The sequence below is a fragment of the Salvia splendens genome, chromosome 19 (assembly GCF_004379255.2).
Source record: "Salvia splendens isolate huo1 chromosome 19, SspV2, whole genome shotgun sequence".
NCBI classification, from domain to species: Eukaryota; Viridiplantae; Streptophyta; class Magnoliopsida; order Lamiales; family Lamiaceae; genus Salvia; species Salvia splendens.
Window position 1 is genome coordinate 15982057 of NC_056050.1, and position 21535 is coordinate 16003591.

The 21535-nt window shown below is 35.3% G+C and overlaps 1 long non-coding RNA gene across 2 annotated transcripts; it reads right to left on the minus strand.

Moving 5' to 3' along the window:
- Positions 1-17396: 17396 nt before the first annotated feature.
- Positions 17397-20318, minus strand: LOC121778162. Of its 2 annotated transcripts, none has more exons than XR_006045630.1 (3): positions 20121-20318; positions 18225-18368; positions 17397-18008 (listed from the first exon to the last, which is right to left on the minus strand). It is a non-coding gene; the product is annotated as an uncharacterized LOC121778162 (long non-coding RNA). The 2 variants fall into 2 exon arrangements; XR_006045631.1 differs by lacking the exon at positions 20121-20318 and adding an exon at positions 18454-20104.
- Positions 20319-21535: the final 1217 nt, after the last annotated feature.

Sequence of the window (21535 nt, forward strand, 5' to 3'; positions counted from 1 at the left end):
AACAGGTACCCTCTATAAGAGGTCAATACTCATTCACAACTTTAACATTTTTACTGGTCACAACACCAACGAATAGTCCAGAGACCACATAATGGCATGGCCGCCTAATGTTGCCTAAGCACAACCATCAGATTTAGCATTACAGAATTTTGTTTCTACAACACACTCCCATAAAATGCTCATGTGATGATAACAAAATCAAGCTATCTCATAAATTCTATACGAACTTCTGAAACTTGTAATTTCTTAGGATTATTGTCCCCACATAATGGGTTGCGATAATATTAGAAACTACTTTCTAGTTCACACTATTTATATCTGAGAAGTCTGCCCATATGAACTTACTATTTCGTAGGATTATTGTCCCCACATAATGGGTGGCGATAATATTAGAAACTGGCTTCATAAAATATGTAAACCAATCGATGGAGACCATATACAACGCACTTGTTGTAATTATCGTTTAGATATTTTACATGGTTTTTGCATAATTATTACATAAGCAGATAAGGCAGATAATCCACTTAAAATAGATAAACACCAAATAAACAGATAGTTCCATTTAATGCATGGCATTTGCACACACTGGATAATTAACGACAATTATTTAATCTAGTCAAGGGAGAATCAATTAAATAATTATGTTTTATCTTGGATAATTATTATCCTTATTCATTTAGGACTTATCAAGATAGTGTTAACTATCTAAATCCATTTAGGATTATTCTAGATTTTATTTTGATAAAATCAAATCCTTCAATCTAACGTTGATCTAGGATTATCATTATTTAAATCGTACTAGCATATTACTAGATAGAAACAATTCCATCATAATCCATAGGATAAATAAAATTCAATCAACCAAGATTTATACAAATCTTAATTCTATTTAGAATAGACATCTAGAATATATCAAGCATTACTTAGGATTTCTTAGATAAATAAGTTTATCTAAATCCAATTAAATAAGGATTTTCTTATATATCATCTTTATCCTAATCTATCTAGGATATAAATCCACAAGATAAGGATAACTTGGATTAATGTTTATTCTAATCAATCTAGGATTTTTCTTAATAGAACTAAATCTATTCAAATCCAAAGGATAAAAATAAATTAATATTAATATTAATCATAATCCATCTAGGATTTATTCTTGGAGTAAATCCATATAAATCTAAGGAATTAGATAATACTCCCTCTGTCCCGCTTTAGCAGTCCCAGTCACTTTTGAGCACTCGTTTTGTAAAAATGATAATAAATAGTTAAAGTGGATAAATGGTAAAGTACAAGAGGGAATAACATAGATAAGAGTCTTCTCTACATTATTCTCTCTCTTACTTTACCATTTCTCCTCATAACTATTTATTATTATTTTTACAAAATGAGTGCTTAAAAGTGACTGGGACTGCTAAAGCGGGACGGAGGGAGTATTATATTATCATTCTTCAAGTCAACTCATATATGAATGAATTCATATAAATTCATAGGATAAGAATAAAATGTTATATAATTACTATCCAAATCCATCTAGAACTCATATATGAATAAATTCATAAAAATTCATCGGATAACGATAAAATAATATTTTCATTATCTAAATCCAACTAGGATTTGTTTAGGAATAAATCCATAGAATATAGATAAAAAAAATTAGATTATTACTTTTCAAATATAACTAGGATTCATCTAGGAATAAAATACATATAAAACCATTAAATAAGGAAAGAATCTAATTAATCCATGATTTAATTTATAATCAAATCTCATATAATATACTCCATCTGTCCCATTGGAAATGAAACGTTTTCCTTTTTAGTTTGTCCCATTAAAAATGAAACGTTTCCTAAAATGGAAACATTTCTATCTCTACTTTTTCATCTCTCTTACTTTACTCTTTCTTCATTAACTCACAAAACAACACTACATAAAAACCTGTGCCGATTCCCAAATGTTGCATATTTAATGGGACGGAGGGAGTATAAAATCCACAAAAGATACCTATTCAAATCTTATTTCCATATTTATCTTAATTATTTCCAAAACTGAATCCAATGATTTGTAAATCCTAATCAAATTTTGGAAAGCGAAGTCACGGACCGAGGCGATGCGACGTCGCGCGGGTTCCACCCGCGCGAGCGTCGCCCATAGGGTAACCCTAATATGGCTCGGCTGGACTCCGACTGAATCCACGGCCACCGCTGCCCCGTTTCCGGCAGCTCACATTCACGTCTCGAGTCCGGGAACTTCCCACAAAGGGCTCCCACTCGCACCACAGCCGCTCCTGCCAGCTTGACGACGTCGCTGCAGTTGCTGCTGCGTCGTCTTAATCACTGTCGCACGCTGTGGCTGCTGTTTGCGTGAACTCCGACGCCGTTGGCGCTGCTCTGCAGGATACCGACGCTGCTGTCGCTGCGTCGTCGTACCCGCCGCTGCCCGATCCCCGCTGCTGCTGTGTCACTGCAGTTGATACCTGATTACTGCTGCTGCGTCGTCGTCGCTACTGCGACGTCGTCGTCTCTGCAGCCACCGGTGCTGCTGTACGGAACAGCCCAGCTCTCGCCTCCAGCGCTGTTGCTGCGTCGTCGTCGCTGCTGCGACGGCGGCTTCGCAGCGGCTGCTGCAAAGTTGTTTCCCCAACGTTGTCCATCTCGAGTCCGGGAAACTGCCCACGCATGGCTCCCACTCAAAAGGCTGTCGCCGCCGGAAAACTGCAGTCTCGGTGCTGAAAGCGCAATTCGCTGCTTGGGCAGCCCAAGCGTGAGCCACGAGAGAATTCATTGCCAACATATATTTCATATGGAATTGACGACAACAAATCCAACCAAAATTACGTACAAACTAATTACCCATGTATATACACAACGTAATTATGATACGACGCAATCATTACATGATTTTAATTTGGAGAATTACCATCCGTGAAAATTCGGTTAATCATTCTTCGTCATTCGTTCAAACAAAATTAAACAAACCACGCTACGAAGAAAAACATGCATTCAAGCCATTCACGTAACAAGAAATTAATCCACATAATCAGAACAAAAAATTAGCTCTAAGAGCATCCACAATGGCGCCTAACGCACCGCCTAGCCGAGCGCCGGCGCTAGGCGGTCGCTAGGCGAACCATTGCAGGACCCGAAAACCGCCGAGCGGTTTGTCGGAAATAAAAATCGCCTAGCGCTAGGCGGTCGACGGGCGCTGGGCGATCCGCTCGGCGCCATTGCAGCGTCCGGATCACCGAGCGCATCGTCCAACGCATTTTTAATTTTTTTTTATTTATTGTTTTTTTTGTGAAACTCATTCTTGGTTGTTTCTCTTTTATAGAGACATCCGTGAATGTTTTATGTTCCACTTTCGATGTGGGACAAACTCATTCTTGGTTGTTTCTATAAAATAGAAACATCCTTGAATGTTTTATGTTCCACTTTCGATGTGGGACAAACTCATTCTTGGTTGTTTCTACTTTATAGAGACATCCATGAATGTTTTAAGTTCCACTTTCGATGTGGGACATATTCATTCTTGGTTGTTTCTATTTTATAGAGACATCCTTGAATGTTTTAAGTTCCACTTTCAATGTGGGACAAACTCATTCTTGGTTGTTTCTATTTTATAGAGACAACCTTGAATGTTTTATGTTCCACTTTCGATGTGGGAAAAACTCATTCTTGGTTGTTTCTATTTTATAGAAACATCCTTGAATGTTTTATGTTCCACTTTCGATGTGGGACAAACTCATTCTTGGTTGTTTCTATTTTTATAGAGACATCCTTGAATGTTTTAAGTTCCACTTTCGATGTGGGACAAACTCATTCTTGGTTGTTTCTATTTTATAGAGACTTCCTTGAATGTTTTATGTTCCACTTTCGATGTGGGGCAAACTCATTCTTGGTTGTTTCTATTTTATAGAGACATCCTTGAATGATTTATGTTCAACTTTCGATGTGGGACAAATTCATTCTTTGTTGTTTCTATTTTATAGAGACATCCTTGAATGTTTTAAGTTCCACTTTCGATGTGGGACAAACTCATTCTTTGTTGTTTCTATTTTATAGAGACATCCTTGAATGTTTTAAGTTCCACTTTCGATGTGGGACAAACTCATTCTTGGTTGTTTCTATTTTATAGAGACATCCTTGAATGTTTTAAGTTCCACTTTCGATGTGGGACAAACTCATTCTTGGTTGTTTCTATTTTGTAGAGACATCCTTGAATGTTTTAAGTTCCACTTTCGATGTGGGACAAACTCATTCTTGGTTGTTTCTATTTTGTAGAGACATCCTTGAATGTTTTAAGTTCCACTTTCAATGTGGGACAAACTCATTCTTGGTTGTTTATATTTTATAGAGACATCCTTAATGTTTTAAGTTCCACTTTCGATGTGGGACAAACTCATTAATGAGGATGTTGTAATGTTATTTTAATTTTAATGAAGTGTGTTTTTTTAATTAATGTACTTTTTAAAATTTTAATAAAATTATTGGATTTTCCCGTATCTGTGGCGTAAATTTAATTCCGTATTTTGTGTGATTGTTCATTATTTGTTTTATATAATTTTGAGTGATGTGGCTAAGCTATGGTTGGGCTATGGCTGGGCTATTTGCTTGTTTTGATGATGTGGCAGGAGGAGTTTGTGGCTAGGCTATGGCTGGGCTATGGCTGGGCGAAAACCATTGTAGAGGCCCTAATACCAATTGTTGGGGTTTGGAGCCACTTGCACAGCGGAAGACTTGTACAAAACAAATAAATCAGACGTATGATCTATATGACAGATTATGGGATTAATCTATTCACATGTTAACACAGAATTGCATGCTAGAACGCAAATAATTCATGCTTAAAGAATATAAATCCTAAAACATGAATTCTACGGTTTAGAGTTACCGATTTGATTCTCCAAAGAATCGTTGATTGCTCGCGCCTTCTCCACGATGATCGTCAATACTAGACCACGGATCTTCTGATTGATTCCCGAACTGTATTCCGATATCAGTGTGAGTTGATCTTATCGAAACACTATGACTCGAATAAAGAAGACAGAGTTTTCTCACGGAGGAGCTGAAAAACTCACGGAGGAGAGCTGAAATTTTCGTCCCCTACTGCAGAGAGGAGAGGGACGAAATTTTCTCTCTCACAATTAATTATCTTTTCTGTCTCATTTATTCTCCTATTTATAGTAGTTACATATTGGGCCCAGTCAGGGATCTATGGAAGGTTTTGGATATGAGCTCCCCCAATTAGCTTTTTACTAATTAAATTAAACCCACAATTTAATACAAGCTTATATTGGAATATTACGAGCAGCCACTATAGAAGTAATATTGACATCCTCATCCAAATCCGAAGTTACAAGTAATCCGGGTTTTCATTTTATTTATTATTTATTTCTCGCGATTAAGATATAAATGTCCATTAATTAATTAAAGTCTACTATGGACTTAATTAATTAACATCTTATCAATTCCAAGAGTGGACTTAGCAAGAAACACTTATTTATTATTCATGGAATAATTAATTTCCTACTGACCAGTTTCCGAATAATAAAACCTTGTTCAAGCTCCTCTTGAGGACATTATCAAACGAGACTCACCTCGCACACGATTCAACCTAATAGCAATCCTAGTACTGCTAGATATTATTCACCACTACCCAATATATCAGGATTATTGGGTTGCGAAAACCCCCGTACCTTTTGATTAGTCAAAGTAGTGCATAATCAATATCGTATGCTCAATGCTAACGTATTTAGATTAAGAAATAGTATTTTATCAAGACCTAGTCTTTCAGTAGATAGCATAAAGACACGTCTTGCTGTTAGATCCATTTAGTGCTATACCGCACCAACGTCATCTTATTTCAATAAGACTTAGAAATAATCGGACTGACATTGCAACCTTTCGCGATAGGTAGCCAAAGCCTATCTAGGTTGTGAAATTCTTCTTTTCTTTTGCAAAGCATTGCATAGAACCGATTGTAGTTACCTTAAAGTGGACTACGCCCACAACCAGTCTACTAAGCAAAAGAGTTAGGCTTTGTTTACTTCTTATGCATTTAAATGTTTATAAAACATCTTTTAAACGCACAAGTAAACACATTGTAATAATATACTGATTCTATTCGTGCAAACTGTTCGAAAATTACTGAATCGGGTTAAAAGTGGATTGTAGAGTTTTTCCGTATACAAGCAAGATTCTATTCGCGCGAACTTGCTTGAAACATGCTTTTCAGTATACTAAACCTAACAACAAGGTACCCACGCGAAGCTATTTCAAAGAGGAAGATAACGGTAGTAAGATAAAAGAATTTGGACATTGTCTTGATGGGTAACGAACACTTTGAATCAGACCCACCGCTTTGGGTCATTGTAGTCACTCCATGTGTACATCTATCAACTAATATATAATAATCAAACTTAAAATGATCAATTGATAGATGATTTAAATATATCACACTTTAAAAAAAAGAAATGAAAGAAATAGAACGAAGAAGAAATAGAAATTGAAGAAGAAAAAATAAAAAAGAAAAGAAGAAAAACAATCACATGTTTGGTGCCATTTAATTTAAATTTCCAAAATTACACTCCATGACCCAAAAATCACATGTTTGGTACTTAAAGTTATTTTTGTCACAAGGTACCAAAAACAATACTCCTTCTGTCCCAGCCTAGGTTAGACATATTCCTTTTTGGTATGTCCCAACCTAAGTGAGACGATTCTTTTTTGGCAACAATCAACTCATTCATCTCTCCTACTTTATCCTCTTATCTATCCACTTTATCATCTCTCTTACTTTATTCTCCCTTTCTCTCTCTCTTTCTCACTTTGTCGTCTCTCTTACTCTCTTTCTCTTTCTCTTTCTTATTTTGTCTTCTCTCTTACTTTTTTCTCTCTTTCTGTTTCTTACTTTACTATCTCTCTCTCTCTTACTTTACTATAAATAATTTAATTCACTAAATACCACTATCTAAATTCATGTGTCAAAATAGAAACGTCTCGTTTAGGCCGGGACAGAGGGAGTATAAAACAAAGATTAGGTACCATTTTTGTACAAAAATGAAAAATCAAGTACTATTTGTATAGTCCACTCTTTATAAAAATAGAAATATCACTCTCTCTACTTTTTTGCTCGCTTTTACATTATTCTCTCTACTTAACTCATAAACAACACTACATAAAATATCGGGTCGGAATACAAATGCTCCACTTAGAGTGAGACGGAGGGAGTAGCTAATTTTTCTAAAGTGTCAAAATACATATACCAGACATATTAAATTTTAAATTTTAAATTCGTCGCCTCTTTGAAGTACATATTTGATTTGTTTTTCCTCATCAATTAATCGCCGTTTGGAGGTGCCGAAACGATGGATTCGAATTCTCGCAGTCAACATGGGTATAGCTTGTGGTTGTTGGCGGAACACCCAGAGCGTGGATTTTTTTGGGGGTTGAATAGAAGGTGCTTTGTGAAAATGTGAGAACTGAAAAAGAAACGGGTAAAATATGTTGAAGATCAGTCCAAAGGAGATGTTGCATGTGTTACAATGATGCATGTAGATGATGTGGCTATTGGTCACGTGACAGGAAGTGGAACACGAGACATTGCAAGGACTAATCTTGTGCCATTCAAACGAGGTTGTTACTCAAGCACCAGCTGTGCACTTGGACCACAAGAGGACATGGAGGGACGTGGCAGTTCAAGGAGTATTGAAGAAGAGCCGTTCATGATTATGTTATGTTTACCTTTATTAAGCACGAGATTAGATGATAGTACATAGATTAAGAAGTAGTTCTAGATGGTTCTAATCTATGCTATATAAGTGTGTAACGTAGTTCTTCGAAACAATCAATGAAATAGTGACAATTCACGCTCTTACTAAAACAGGAAATATATATTATGGCTTTCTTCTTCATGAATTTGTTTGATTATTTTCATGGTATCAGAGCAGGGTCTCTTTGATCCTGTCTCTCCTAGCCTCTTTCTTGTTTTGTATCGTTTCCAAAAATGGCAGAATCAAACGATTCAAATGCCAATTCCATTCCACTCTCTGCACTCCCTATTTTCTCACAATTACCCCATTATTCAGTAAATCTTACTGATGGAAATTTCCATATGTGGCAACAACAAGTGGATGTTGAAGTATGTGGTTATGGCCTCGAGGCTTTTATCACAGGAGAAGCCACTCCACCACCACAGATGGTGCAGTCCAATTGAAGGCACAATGATGTTGAATCCTGCATATGTAGCTTGGCAGCGGCAAGATAGAAGGGTTGTGGCTGGTTACTGTCTTCTCTCTCAGAGGGAGCACTTTTACTTGTGGTTGGTCTTAGATCTGCTAGAGATATTTGGAGTGCCCTTGAAACCAACTTTGCTAGCAGATCAACAGCAAAAAACATGCAATATAGGCAGCAAATGTAGAATCTCAAGAAAGATACACTTTCGATGAGTGAATATCTTAGTAAGATGAGGTCTTATTTTGACCTTCTTGGTTCAGTTGGCTGTAGGATTTCTGATGGAGAACAAGTACTGCATCTCTTGGGTGGCCTAGGGCAAGAGTATGACCCGGTTGTGTGTGAAGTGACCTCCAGAATTGAGCCATGGAGCATAGCTAATGTGAGCTCAATTCTTTTGAGCTTTGAGTCAAGAATAGAAGCAAATAGAGCCCATGCTACTAGTGTTGAGGGATCTCAACCTTCCCTAAATCTGATTCAACAACAATCAGCTCAGAAAAAAGACTCAAATTCTTACAACAACAAATTTGATCCAAGTGGTGGACTAAGGAACCAAAGAGGAGGCAGAGGTGGAAGAGGTTTTGGAAGTGGATGTAACAAAATCATTTGTCAGCTCTGTGAGAAGCCAGGACATTCGGCAGCAAAGTGTTGGCATGGTTTTGAACAGAACTACATTCCTCCACATATGCAGCAGATTAGAGGAAATTTGCCACAACAGCAAAATTTCTATAATCCATCAGCTCACATGGTTCAATCTGTGCCAAGGACTCCCTCAGCCCCTCTCTCCGTTGGTAATCTATCAGAATATAGCTATGATGTTGGAGTTTCTTCAAGCTGGTATCTAGATTCTAGAGCAACACACCATGTATCAAATGACTTGAGCGACCTTAATATCTGTTCTGAGTACACCAGAGGTAAAACTCTTGTTCTTGGGAATGGATCATCAGTTTCTATAGCTAATGTTGTAGAATCTGTGATTAAACCTCACTCTTCTAATTTCTCTAGAAAACTTCATCTTAGAAATCTCTTTCATGTTCCAAATATCACCAAAAATCTTATGAGTGTTTCCCAATTTGCAAAGGATAATTCTATATTTTTTGAATTTCATCCTAACTTCTGTTTAGTCAAGGATCTTTGCACCAAGGAGGTCGTTCTCAAGGGAACACCTGACAAAGGTCTATACCATTTCTTAGTTGATCATTCCCCAATCAAAAAAAGCCATAGCCACAGTTTCATCTCCAATCAAGATGTTCCAGCCGTTCATTCTGCAGTTATGCCAAATTCCAACTCTTGCAGTAGCTCTTCCAATAGTTCTAGTCTAGATATTGCCTTGTGGCACAATAGACTAGGACATCCTACTCAAGATGTTGTGAAAATTGCTTTAAATAGTTGTAATATTCTCTTTATCTCAATGAAAAATCCATCTCTTTGTGATCCTTGCTATGTTTCTAAATTCTCCTCTTGAACTCATTCATAGTGACCTTTGGGTCCATCACCAATCATTTCCAGAAATGGATTTTCATACTACATTTCATTTGTTGATCATTCTTCTAGGTTTACTTGGTTGGATATATCTCTTGAAGTATAAAAATAATGCATGCTCAGCTTTTAAAAAGTTCAAGCCTATGACAGAAAACCTGTTTAATTTCAAAAATCTAAGCCATTCAATCTGATTGGGAAGGTGAGTTTCAAGGACTATCATCTTTTCTCAAAGAGTGTGGGATTATTCATAGGACCTCATGCCCTTATATACCCCAACAGAATGGCCTTGCTGAGAGAAAGCACAAGCACATTGTAGAGACAGGCCTAGCTCTCTTATCTTAAGCTTCACTCCCTGACAAGTTTTGGGATGATGCATTTCTTACTGCAATTCATCTTATAAATCTGATGCATTTCTTACTGCAATTCATCTTATCAAGAATGTTTCACCCTATGAAGCTTTATATTCTCAAAAATCAGACTATACCTCTCTAAGAGTTTTTGGCTACTTGTGTTATCCATTGATTAGAAGCATGGGCTCTTTTTTTAGATCAGTTAAAGCCACTTTTCTAGGATATAGCCCTTCACAAAGGCTATATCCTAGAAAGGAAGTTGAAGATCAGTCCAAAGGAGATTCTATGGTTGCATTTGTTAAAATGTTGCATGAAGATGATGTGGCTATTCGTCACGTGAAAGGAAGTGGAGCACGAGATATTGCAAGGACTAATCTTGTGCCATTCAAACCTGATACTGAGGTTGTTAGTCAAGCACCAGCTGTGCACCTGGACCACAAGAGGAAATGGAGGGACGTGGCAGTTCAAGGAGCATTGAAGAAGAGTCGTTCATGATTCTGTTATGTTTACCTTTGTTAAGAAAGAGATTAGATGATAGATTAAGAAGTAGTTCTAGATGGTTCTAATCTGTGCTATATAAGTGTGTAATGTAGTTCTTCGAAACAATCAATGAAATAGTGACAATTCACACTCTTGCTAAAACAAGAAATATATCTTATGGCTTTCTTCATGAATTTGTTTGATTGTTTTTAAAATGTAAACTTGCTTCCAATTCTTGATACACTTTTGAACGTAGATTCAAAAATCACCTATTTTGCCAGAAATGAAATCTGTTTCTTAGAGCATCCAAGCACGGCTCGTCCATCCGTCCGTGCCGCTGGCAAGGACACGCTTGTCCGCCGCTGCGCTCTTGCCGCTGGCACGGACGTGCTCTTAGCTAAGAGCACATTCGTGCCAACGGCAAGAGCACGAGGCGGCGACGCGGCATGCTCTGATTGGCCCGTAGATTTATCATTTTTTATTATTATTATTTTTAAATAGAAAAAATCTGAAAAATTCAAAATTAATAAAAAAATATTTTCCCACTTCCTAATAAAATAAATCTATTTTTTCCACACTTTTAATTTATTTTTTTTCATTATTTTTACCCCAAAATTCATACTTTCATCTATACTCTCATTTCAAGCACAAAAAAATGACACTATACCAAACAACTCTCTCAATCTCAAATTTTAGGATTATAATTATGTAATTTTTAATTTTTAGGAGTCTAATTATGTAATTTTTATTTTTTAGGAGTTTAATTATGCAATTTTTATTATTTTATAATTTGTAATATTATTCGGCAACGAGTAGTGGTGTTTTATTTTTAGGATTTTAATTATGTAATTTTTAATTTTTAGGATTTTAATTATGTCTTTTTAAATTTATTTGTAATTTGTAATGTTATTTCTGGTTTTTTAATGAATTTTCATATTATGGAAATGTTTTTGTTTAATTGAATTTTAAATTGAATTGGGCTCGTCCTTGCGGAAGAGCACAGTCCCTGAATTTGAAGGTTAACATAACTTTAGTCAAATTGTCAAATAAATTGTTAAATTTGATCAAATTTTGGTTAATCTCAGAATTTTCATAAACAGAATCATATATCACCATTTAAAATTTCCCAATATACCATCTTAAAACAACATTAAAAACATCTTTTGGTTGATCTTATCTTTTTAATATGGGTGAAATCGACATTGATATGTCAACCAGAAATATCTATATTGGAAAAATGATGTCGCATTAGGAAATTTATTCATTTATTGTTTTCCCTTTTCATTTCTTTGCATTTTTATTTCTCATTTTTCATTTCATCTCATTTGTCTCTCATTCTAACTTCCCTTTCTTACTATAGTGTAGTGTTCCCAAGCTCTAGAGCAGATGAGAAAGAGGGGCGCTTGGGGGTCGATGCAGGTAACTTGCAAATCCCCAATCTCCTTGTGTAACTAACCTAACTACTCCTAAAGTAATTATCTCTTGATAGTCTTATTTTGATAAAACTCCAACATTGTTCAAAATATGTGAATTGCACATGTGAGTAGGTACTGCGGTCTTCGAGAAATACATTTCCTATGATGTTACAGTTGGAACCCATTTGCTAGATTTCACATATGTTTTTATGTTGGCCAACTTTTGTGGCATGGGGACTTATTGGTCATCCACATTAACATGTAAAACCCTTTCTTTTCAACTTCTCTACTCCAAACGCATCCTACTTGGTCTCTTTGCGAATCCACCTCCAAAACGCACCTTTTACGGCATCTGAACATGTGGTAGACAAAGTTGTATATATGCCACGAGTTTTAATGCGCAATCGGTAAGTAAGAGAGAGGGAGGTAAAATGTGGTAGAAGTATTGTTAGTGGATTGTGGAGTCCAAATTTAGAATGATGTGTAGTGTCAGTATTGGTTTAAATTTTTCTATTTTTAGAATTAGTCTAATTGGTGGACGACTGATGCACTATTTTTTAGCACTACAACTACTTGGAAGTATATAAGGCAGAAATACTGTCAGTACCGGGATATCAAACACAGTGAATATAATTGCAACTGGCTATCATGTACTAAGCATCATATACTATCTAGAGAAACAAGAGTTTTGGGTTTGAAACTAAATAAAAATAAATAAAGTAAAAGCCTGAAACATATAAGATAAAATCAAAGGAATTTCAAGTATAATGATTTCACTAACTCTTTAGTTATTCTAATTAGTTCTACGTTTATCCGACTCAAGTATTCTAATTAGTTCTACGTTCATCCGACTCAAGTTTTACCACGATTTCTCCATATCATGCATCAATACTCATGTCACAATTATTGTATCAACACATAAGATAAACCAATCAAAGCTATCACCGATCAGAGATTGACAATAATCAAGGTAACGACCAATTAGTCGAACAAAAGCTCAAGAAAAATCAAGTGCAACGAGTTCTGAACATTAAATATAAAAAGAACTACATAAAAGTTAATTACTATCAAGCCTCAAAATTCTATTGTTTAACAAATGAACTAAAACAATAATTAAAGTACGAGACATGAAATAAACAAACAAAACTCAAGGTTGAATCTTGAAGTCTTCATGCTCCTCTTGCCTTGCTTCAATCTTTAATAATGGTGGAAGAATTAGGTTATGGAGTACAGAGGGAGGAGCCTTGGAGGCTCCCCAAAGGGGGGCTATGAATTGTATGTCAATAATGGTGAATATTATGAATTAGGCTATGTGGTATATATGAGCTTGAAAAGGATTTAAACTTGGTAAAAAGTTTCCTCCAAGTAATGGTAAATATGGAATATTCGTGCCCCATAGGTTAAGGAAAAGATTTGGCGTCACAAGCTAATGTCTTATTTCCTTCCTTGAATTTCCGCCTAAATTCTGCACTTGACAGCTTTGCGCGACCTTCGTAGAATGACCATAACTTTCTCCACGGAACTTCGATTGAGATGATCAAGATACCATCGCGAAGCTCTTTCGACGCCGAAGAGATTGGGGTGTAGATAGGTACCGCTAGAATATCACGGGCAGCTTGGTAGAGTACAGGATATTTATATTCATTATTTTCCACCAATCCAAAATGTCAAATTTTGGCCACTACTCTCAACATCCTCCTTAAGATATTTCTGTACATCATTGGTATCATCATGCTTTTGGTGGAAGCTATCATACAAGGACCCTACCATTTTCATAGCATTCTTCAATACATCATTATCATCACGTGTAGCATTTGACAAATCCAATTCTGCATGTCCTACATTTTGTTTAACAATTGGCTGTTTGTAATCACAACACATATTAACTAATTTAGCTTCAACTTCAACTTCATTTCCAAATGACTTAGCCAACTCATCATCATACATATGTGCCAACACAAGTTTCACCAATTTAAACTTGTATGGAGGATCAACAACAACAACCATGAAAATGAGCTTATTCATCTTCCTAGGATTCCCCAATATTTGTCAACTTTTTCTTTCATTTTCTTTGCCATGATACTCAATTCAAAATCATCACCTTCTATAAAAGCTTTCAACAATGCTTGCACTTTGTAAATCTCATGAAGAAATAAATTAGAGGTAACACATAAAGATCCAGAAATCTTATTAGTTGCCTCATAAAAAATCCTCAAGAAATTCAACATAAATTTTGCTTTCCTCCAATCTTCCTCTTTTGGCAACCCATGATCTCTATCCCCATCCCCATCCTCCTCCTCCTCATCATGTTCATCTTCAAGACCCTTTTGATTCACTTCAAGATCCTTTTTGTATGTTGAGTCTATCAACCCATACATAAAAAGCTTTCTCAAATGTTGTTGCAGCTTCCAACATGAACAATGTTGAGTTCCATCGAGTAGTAACATCTAAACACAACATACTCTTACTTGATATTTTTTCAAGTTCACAACACTCCCTAAACTTTTCCAACCTAGAAGATGAGTTCCTAATAAACCGAACATCATTTCTTATTTTCTTCACCGAAGGCCAATCTCTTTCAAGCCTTTTTGCACCACTAAATTGAAAATATGAGCAATGCACCTCATATGCATATAGTCACAATTTCCAACACTTTCCCCCATTGCCTAATAGTTCTTTTCAAATAAAGCAATGCAACATTATTCGAAGAAGCATTATCAACAATAGTGGTGAACACCCTAGTGATTCCCCAATCATGCAAACATTTCTCAATTTCCAAACCAATATCTATACCCTTATGACTAGAAATTGGACAAAAGTTGATAACTTTTTTGTTCAATTTCCAATCACTATCAATATAGTGAGCAGTCAAACACATGTAGTTCACTTTTTGACAAGAAGTCCATTTATATGTGGTAAGACACACTCTTTGGTTGGCCGATTTAAGCAATGTCATGAGCAAGTTCTTTTCATCTTCATAGAACTTAAAACAATCATGTGAAACTGACCATCTAGATGGAATCTTAAACTAAGGACATCCTTGAAAACAAAGTGTTAAAATCCCTCCCCTTCAACAAACTTAAAAGGCAACTCATCAACAATGATCGTACTATAAGCTAAAGCTTTCCCAACCTCTTCTTGCTCGAAATTCCAATTACTAAGGGATGAACTTTGGCCAGATTTTAACACTAATTGTGCTTGCCTAGGACCCGTGGTTGAAACTTTTTGGCATTTATTCAAATGTGCTTTAAGTGAAGTGTCATTCTTAGTATCTCCACAAAATGTTTTCCCACAATGCAAACACTTAGCTCTCGGTTTCTTATTTTTATCTAAGAATTGAGTAAAATGATCCCAAACCTCTGATCTTTTCTCCATGGTTTTTCTCTTTTTTGCCTCTCCTTTGTCTTGAGGATCCTCCGATGGAGTATCTTAATTTGCATTATTTTCGATGGTATCTCCAACTGCTTCACTTTCATTACTCAGCATCTACAATAAAATAGATTTAGAGATACTTAACAATCAATTTGCAACTTTAACAATACATAAATTACATTAAAAATAATTAATAAACTTACATTACAACTTGATGCCGAATAATCTATGTTGTAGATCGGAGAAAACCGGTGTACTTTTTACTTAATGAAATCTGAAATTTGAAATACAAAAGAAACATATCATGACAATTGAAGATATACTAAAACAAAATTATAAAAAATGCGCACACGTAGAAACAACACATACTACCTATTTAAACACAAGCTAAATAATCACACTTCCATATCAAGAACTTGATAACTTAATAAATAAACAATAAATTAAATTACTCTCTGACTGTAATTAAAAAAATAACAAAGTTGGTATAACTAGATTCTGTGACTTTTTTCGGTAATTTCTTCCTAAATATTATTTGGTGCCCACCAAATCATGCTCATGTGTCAATCAAGGGTGAATATCCAACGTGACCCATGCAAAAAGTGATGCCAATGATTCCAACATCTCACACACCATACAAGGTATGAACTCACACACAATTTAAAAGAATCTAAAATTAAATACTTACTCCTATAATACTTGGCCATAACTTGATCGGAGTCAGGGGCGGACGCAAAAAAAATTGGCTGTAGGGGCTGAGCTTCATTATATATTTAATACGAACTAGTCCAAAATATACTCCTTCCATCTTATAAAAATATGTGCACTTTCCATTTCCGTCCGTCCCATAAAAATATGTGCATTCCATTTTTGAAAAGTTATATGAATTCCATGATGTAGGTCCCACTATCCGCTAACACTATTTTAACTACTTACCATTCTCATCTTCTTTCTTACTTTACTATACCATTCTCCCCATCTCTCTTAGTTTACCAATTTTATCTTAATTCTCGTGCTATATCCATTGTCATATTTTTATGGGACGGAGGGAGTATCTAATAAAAAGAACATGTCAAAGCTGTGGTTTTTTGATTGAAAACGTTGTAAGATTCGTTCGTTATCAATAGTTGAAAATAGGTCATTCTCAATATATCAATATACAAAATTAAATTGTCATTCATCCACTCATCTCACATTAGTTTATATGAATAAGATACTATCAACACCCACATACTGTATTATGTATACTAGACAATCACAATTCACAAATATTAGCTTGCAACTAATCATTATTATAACTTTTTAAACTTGCAACTATTCAATCCAAAGCTTAAAAAGTCAAAAGATAGAATATAAAATTAACAACTTTAATAAACTCCCTACCTCATAATTTATGTAGAATTTGAATGTTAATTTCTATAAAGTCTCAAAGACTCAGACCCTCCTTGCCGCAGCCGCTTAAAAGTCCCAAAACTCCCAAAAACTCCAAAAATTCTTAAAACCGTATACCCACTTACAATTTTAAACTCCCTTCTTCTTAAATTTTACTAATAAAAACGTGTACCCATTTAAAAAAGTGATAGCACTTTATAAAATTAAAGAATGCACCGAGTCCAACAGTCAAAGTGGAGTATGGGGTAAGTTTGACTTTTGCTTTTATAATTAATTAATTCATTTATAAAATTACACTTCTTCTTCTCCAGGCTGCCAAACGCCATTGCCACACTTTCTTTCTGCAGATTTTTATTTCCCCCTCTTTAATTTCAGCCCCTTACAATTATTCATCACAAGATAATTTGTTATTCAGTAGCATTGTTTGGTAAGGGCTTAACATGATATTTCAAAATTTAAAAAAAAATTGAAGTAGAAAAAAAAAATTGGGTAAAGGCTTAAGCCCTACCCTGTCTCCACGTGCGTCCGCCCCTGATCGGAGTTATTGTTGTTTTAGAACTGGTGTATAATTTTGTAGCTATCAAAATGGCAAATCATAGAGTATTTGAAAATCGACTTATTGAATAAATGAATAGCCGTTACTCTTGAAGTTGGAGCAATTGAACAGCCAATTACCATAAGCAAAGGTCAAATATGATATCAAAATCAAGTCCATAACATAGGGAGTATGTTATTTTACAGATGATTCATAACATTTGGATCCAAATCTTAACCTATTACACGACTTCCTCTTGGTACAAGAAAATCCCTCAAACTACAAAAGTGAGATAAACTGCGCAGAGAAACAGATGGATAGAAAACTTGCACTGATTACCGCATCCAGCATCATGAGAGAGGACTCACTAAGGTCCTATGCATTTCAATAACATTTTTTTAAAGTTGCAATGAGGTCTATTTCCTACATTCCAACAGCTCGCCGGAACAATCTCCATTTGAAGATTTAGAAACTCTTATATTTCTTGGACAGTGTGGAGATTTACAGTCCATCTTCATTTGGGTTATAATTTGTCTCTAACCAGTGGTTTCACCGGTATATCCTTCAGAGACAAAGGCAGGCATGGAAGATGTGTGGTTAAGAAGCTAGCCACAGTAGAAGCATCTTGTTGATGTCAAGCTTGCGCTCTCACAAACACATACTCCACTCCCCCACTTCATAAGACTCTTCAAGCCTTAATGACGAAAAGGTACCAAACAATTTCTCCATATCGTAATGGATGGATAGTACCATCCTACAAAACAAACAATTTGTATCTCAGTATTACAAACAAACATCGAAATTTTGAACTAAAATACTGTCATCATCAGATCCGGCAGGGATGGGAATGAATTCATTGTGCTTAGTGAAAGATTTACAGACTAAAATGAAAGTTATAGCCAAAATATGCTCCATTTCTTATTTCTTATTTTATTTTTCTGTTGGGGGGGGGGGGGGAATGAACAAATACCTGTATCTTTACAAAGGGGAAAAATACCACCACTTAGGTGCCTCTTATTCTTGTTCGTACTTGGTAGCATCCTCAATTCCTCATTTCCCCCAAGCGCTTTTTCCATCAGATTCACAAGGGATTTCCATTTTTGATCTCCAGCCCCTGCAAAACATGGATATTCAATCAACGTCAATATATACAAAAGGCCACATTGTTCAATAACTTACTTGTTAATTCAAACCATTACCAAGAACCAAAAGTTTTTCAGTGGCTTATTTCCTCTTCAGATTCAGGTGTTTGTGTTTGTGTTTGTGCATTGGGGATAGTAATGTCCACAAAAATGGCCATAAACAGATCGCAGAAGGCTATAAGCAATAAGCATACTTTAAAAAAATCTGAGCAGATAAATAAAAGAAACAACCGATTGACAAAATTGGAACATATCAGTGGAGAAAACCCCAAACCAAAATTCAATATAATATATCAACACAAAAGCAGACAGAATCACAAAAATCAGAGGTAAGTTAGGTTGAACCTGTGAACCCTCCTGAGTAATTCATCAGTGACAAAAGCCCTTGATAATAAAAAGAGCTCCAAAGTATTGACTATTGAGCACGAGATGGATGAGATGGAGGAGGATGGGGTGGTATTTATACACATCTCGAGACGCAAAGTAGTGAGACGTGTCATGCTTAGGTTGTGCATGACTCAAAATTTGAACAGATGTCTCTTTGACTTTGTTAATATCGAAAGAAAACGGCAAAAGGTATTTACTACTTCCACCCGAAAATAGTAAAATGGACATATGCATTCAATGTTATATCCTCATTTACGATCCTATAGCGAAAGATTATTTATTTTCCAGATCATTAAATGGTGTATATTACAGAAACGATACGTCAGTGCTTACATAAGAAGGTAGGCTTTTGAAATGAAAATGAATATGTGCCTATATCCTGGAACAAGGAAGTGCATACAAAGACTTTGCTAACATCACCATATTAGTATAAACTGCTACATGACCTACGGTTGTGTTTCCTTTAAATATGACATATAAGTGGAAAATGACTAATAACATAAATATCATCATGAAGAGTGACCAAATTTACGTTAAGATATTACAACTTTAACTAAATCTAAGGCATGTTTAATCATCTATATTAATTGCGTCAGTAAGGATCCTCAGAGTCACTTATGTTTTCAGAGAGTAAAAAAAGTTGGGAAAATTAATCATCCTCATTGATCTTAGCATTAACATATGTTACTATTATTCACATCTTCAGTACATAATACAAAGCATAGCACATGGAGTACAACTTAGTAATTAAAGCATAGCGCAATTAGGCAAATGTCACTAGAAGTGGTCTTGCTACATCACGTGGTACGCAGAGCATAAAAAATAGGCACTTTGAGCTCGTCAGAACCATGAAACTTGCAGTCCATGAATAAAGAAAGGCTTAGACTCCCCATAGTTGTAGACGGAGATTGAAATATAAACTCGTCTTTCAATTACAAGTAAGAAGCACCATCAGGTGTATAGAACCTCGTCGTCGTTGCTACTGAGTTAGAAGTGATAAAACTGCTTTCTCATGCTTCTTCATCACCATCTAAACTAATGTTTGGTCGTTTTTAGATCAAACGGCAGTGGGGATTCTTCCTAGTTACCTAAATTGTATCAAAACTATTTATAGACTTCAGTTTGATTGATTAAGTCGATTTAGAGCAATATCAATATCACTGGGAGCCATCCTTTGATCATAAACACAAATAGGCTAAAATTATAAAATTGAAATAAGAGTAGCGAAAGCTAAACCAATCCATTGAACAGATGAACCCTAATCCACATTTAAATCGAAACTACAACGATCAAAGTACAGATAAAGAGAAATTGAATAGGAAATAACTAATTACTACCTCGTCACTGAGGGGCGGCGGCACGTAGCCTTGCGCCACCACCGTGCGCGCTCCGGGAGAAGCCGCATTCCACTAAATCCCCAACATATCTCAAATGTTCGAATGTGGTTCTTCAATCCAGCGAGCCCTAATCCCCAAAATTTCTCCAAAAGCTAGAATAATTAATAATTCAATTTTTTATTCGTGAAAATAAACAGAATATACTAGTAGTGACTGATAAATAAAAAAAGGTGGAAAATAATAACTTCTCGATTATTTTAGCTTATGATAAAAAAAAATACAATTAATAGAAAAGCAAACAACAAGATAATTTCATTAATTTGTAGTATGATGGTTTTCATTCTCAATAGAATGCTGGCTCGTATTACTCGTTAACCAATAATTTTAGCTTAATAATGTATTTATCCTTGGTATGGCTTTGATAAATTGGATATATGCTCTTTGCTTTTAAATTCACCCGTGTTTTTTTAAGTTACGAAAAACTATCATTTGACATAGTTTACATATTTTTGTTTTAGCTTTTATTTATCATGATGAGTTTTCTTTGATTTACTTTTTGATTTTATAATTTTTAAATAGTGTGTTTTTATATTCGAATAGATGCCACTCGTTACATCTAGTCCACTTTATTATATTAAGATACACGATGCCCAATATATACGGTCCAAATTTTATATTTAGATAAAGAAAATATTAATTAGTTGAGTTATTAATCGGTTTTAGAAATGCGTCGAAATCACTGCTATTTGGTTGATGAAGATGGGCAAAAAATGATTTTATCATTGTTGCCTCTTAGCTCTTTTGGATGTACTTATTTTGTATCATTGTTTATTGTGATCATATTGATAATACTAGCTTGAGCATTTTTTTACTAGATCAGTTTGTACTGCACATCAATACTACTCCCTCCGTTCCATTGTAATGGGGGCATTTCTTTTCGGCACGGAGATTAAGAAAGTAGAGAGATGAAGAGAGAATAAAGTAAGAGAGAGTAAAGTAAGTTAGAAGAAATGTGTTAACTTTTACTAAAAAGGGAAATGACTCCACTACTATGGAACGTACCAAAATGGCAAAATGACTCCACTACTATAGAACGGAGGGAGTAATATTTATTGACATAAAACTGTGGTGGCATGATATAATAAAGCTATGAGAAGCCAAGACGCAGTTGGAATCAACTGAACCGAGCTAGTCTATTGTTTTAACATCAAACCTACCTAGTCATATTGAAGAAAAAGTTTCTGTGCAAATTAAAATCACACCTGACTAAGGAGTATATGAAAATAATACTCCCTCATAGTTGAGATGAAACTTTTCAGTACGAAATTTAAGAAAGAAAGATTGAGTATTACACGTAAAAAATTATTCAATTCACTTGACACAACAAGTTTCTCTTACCTGTAACACCTATCAAG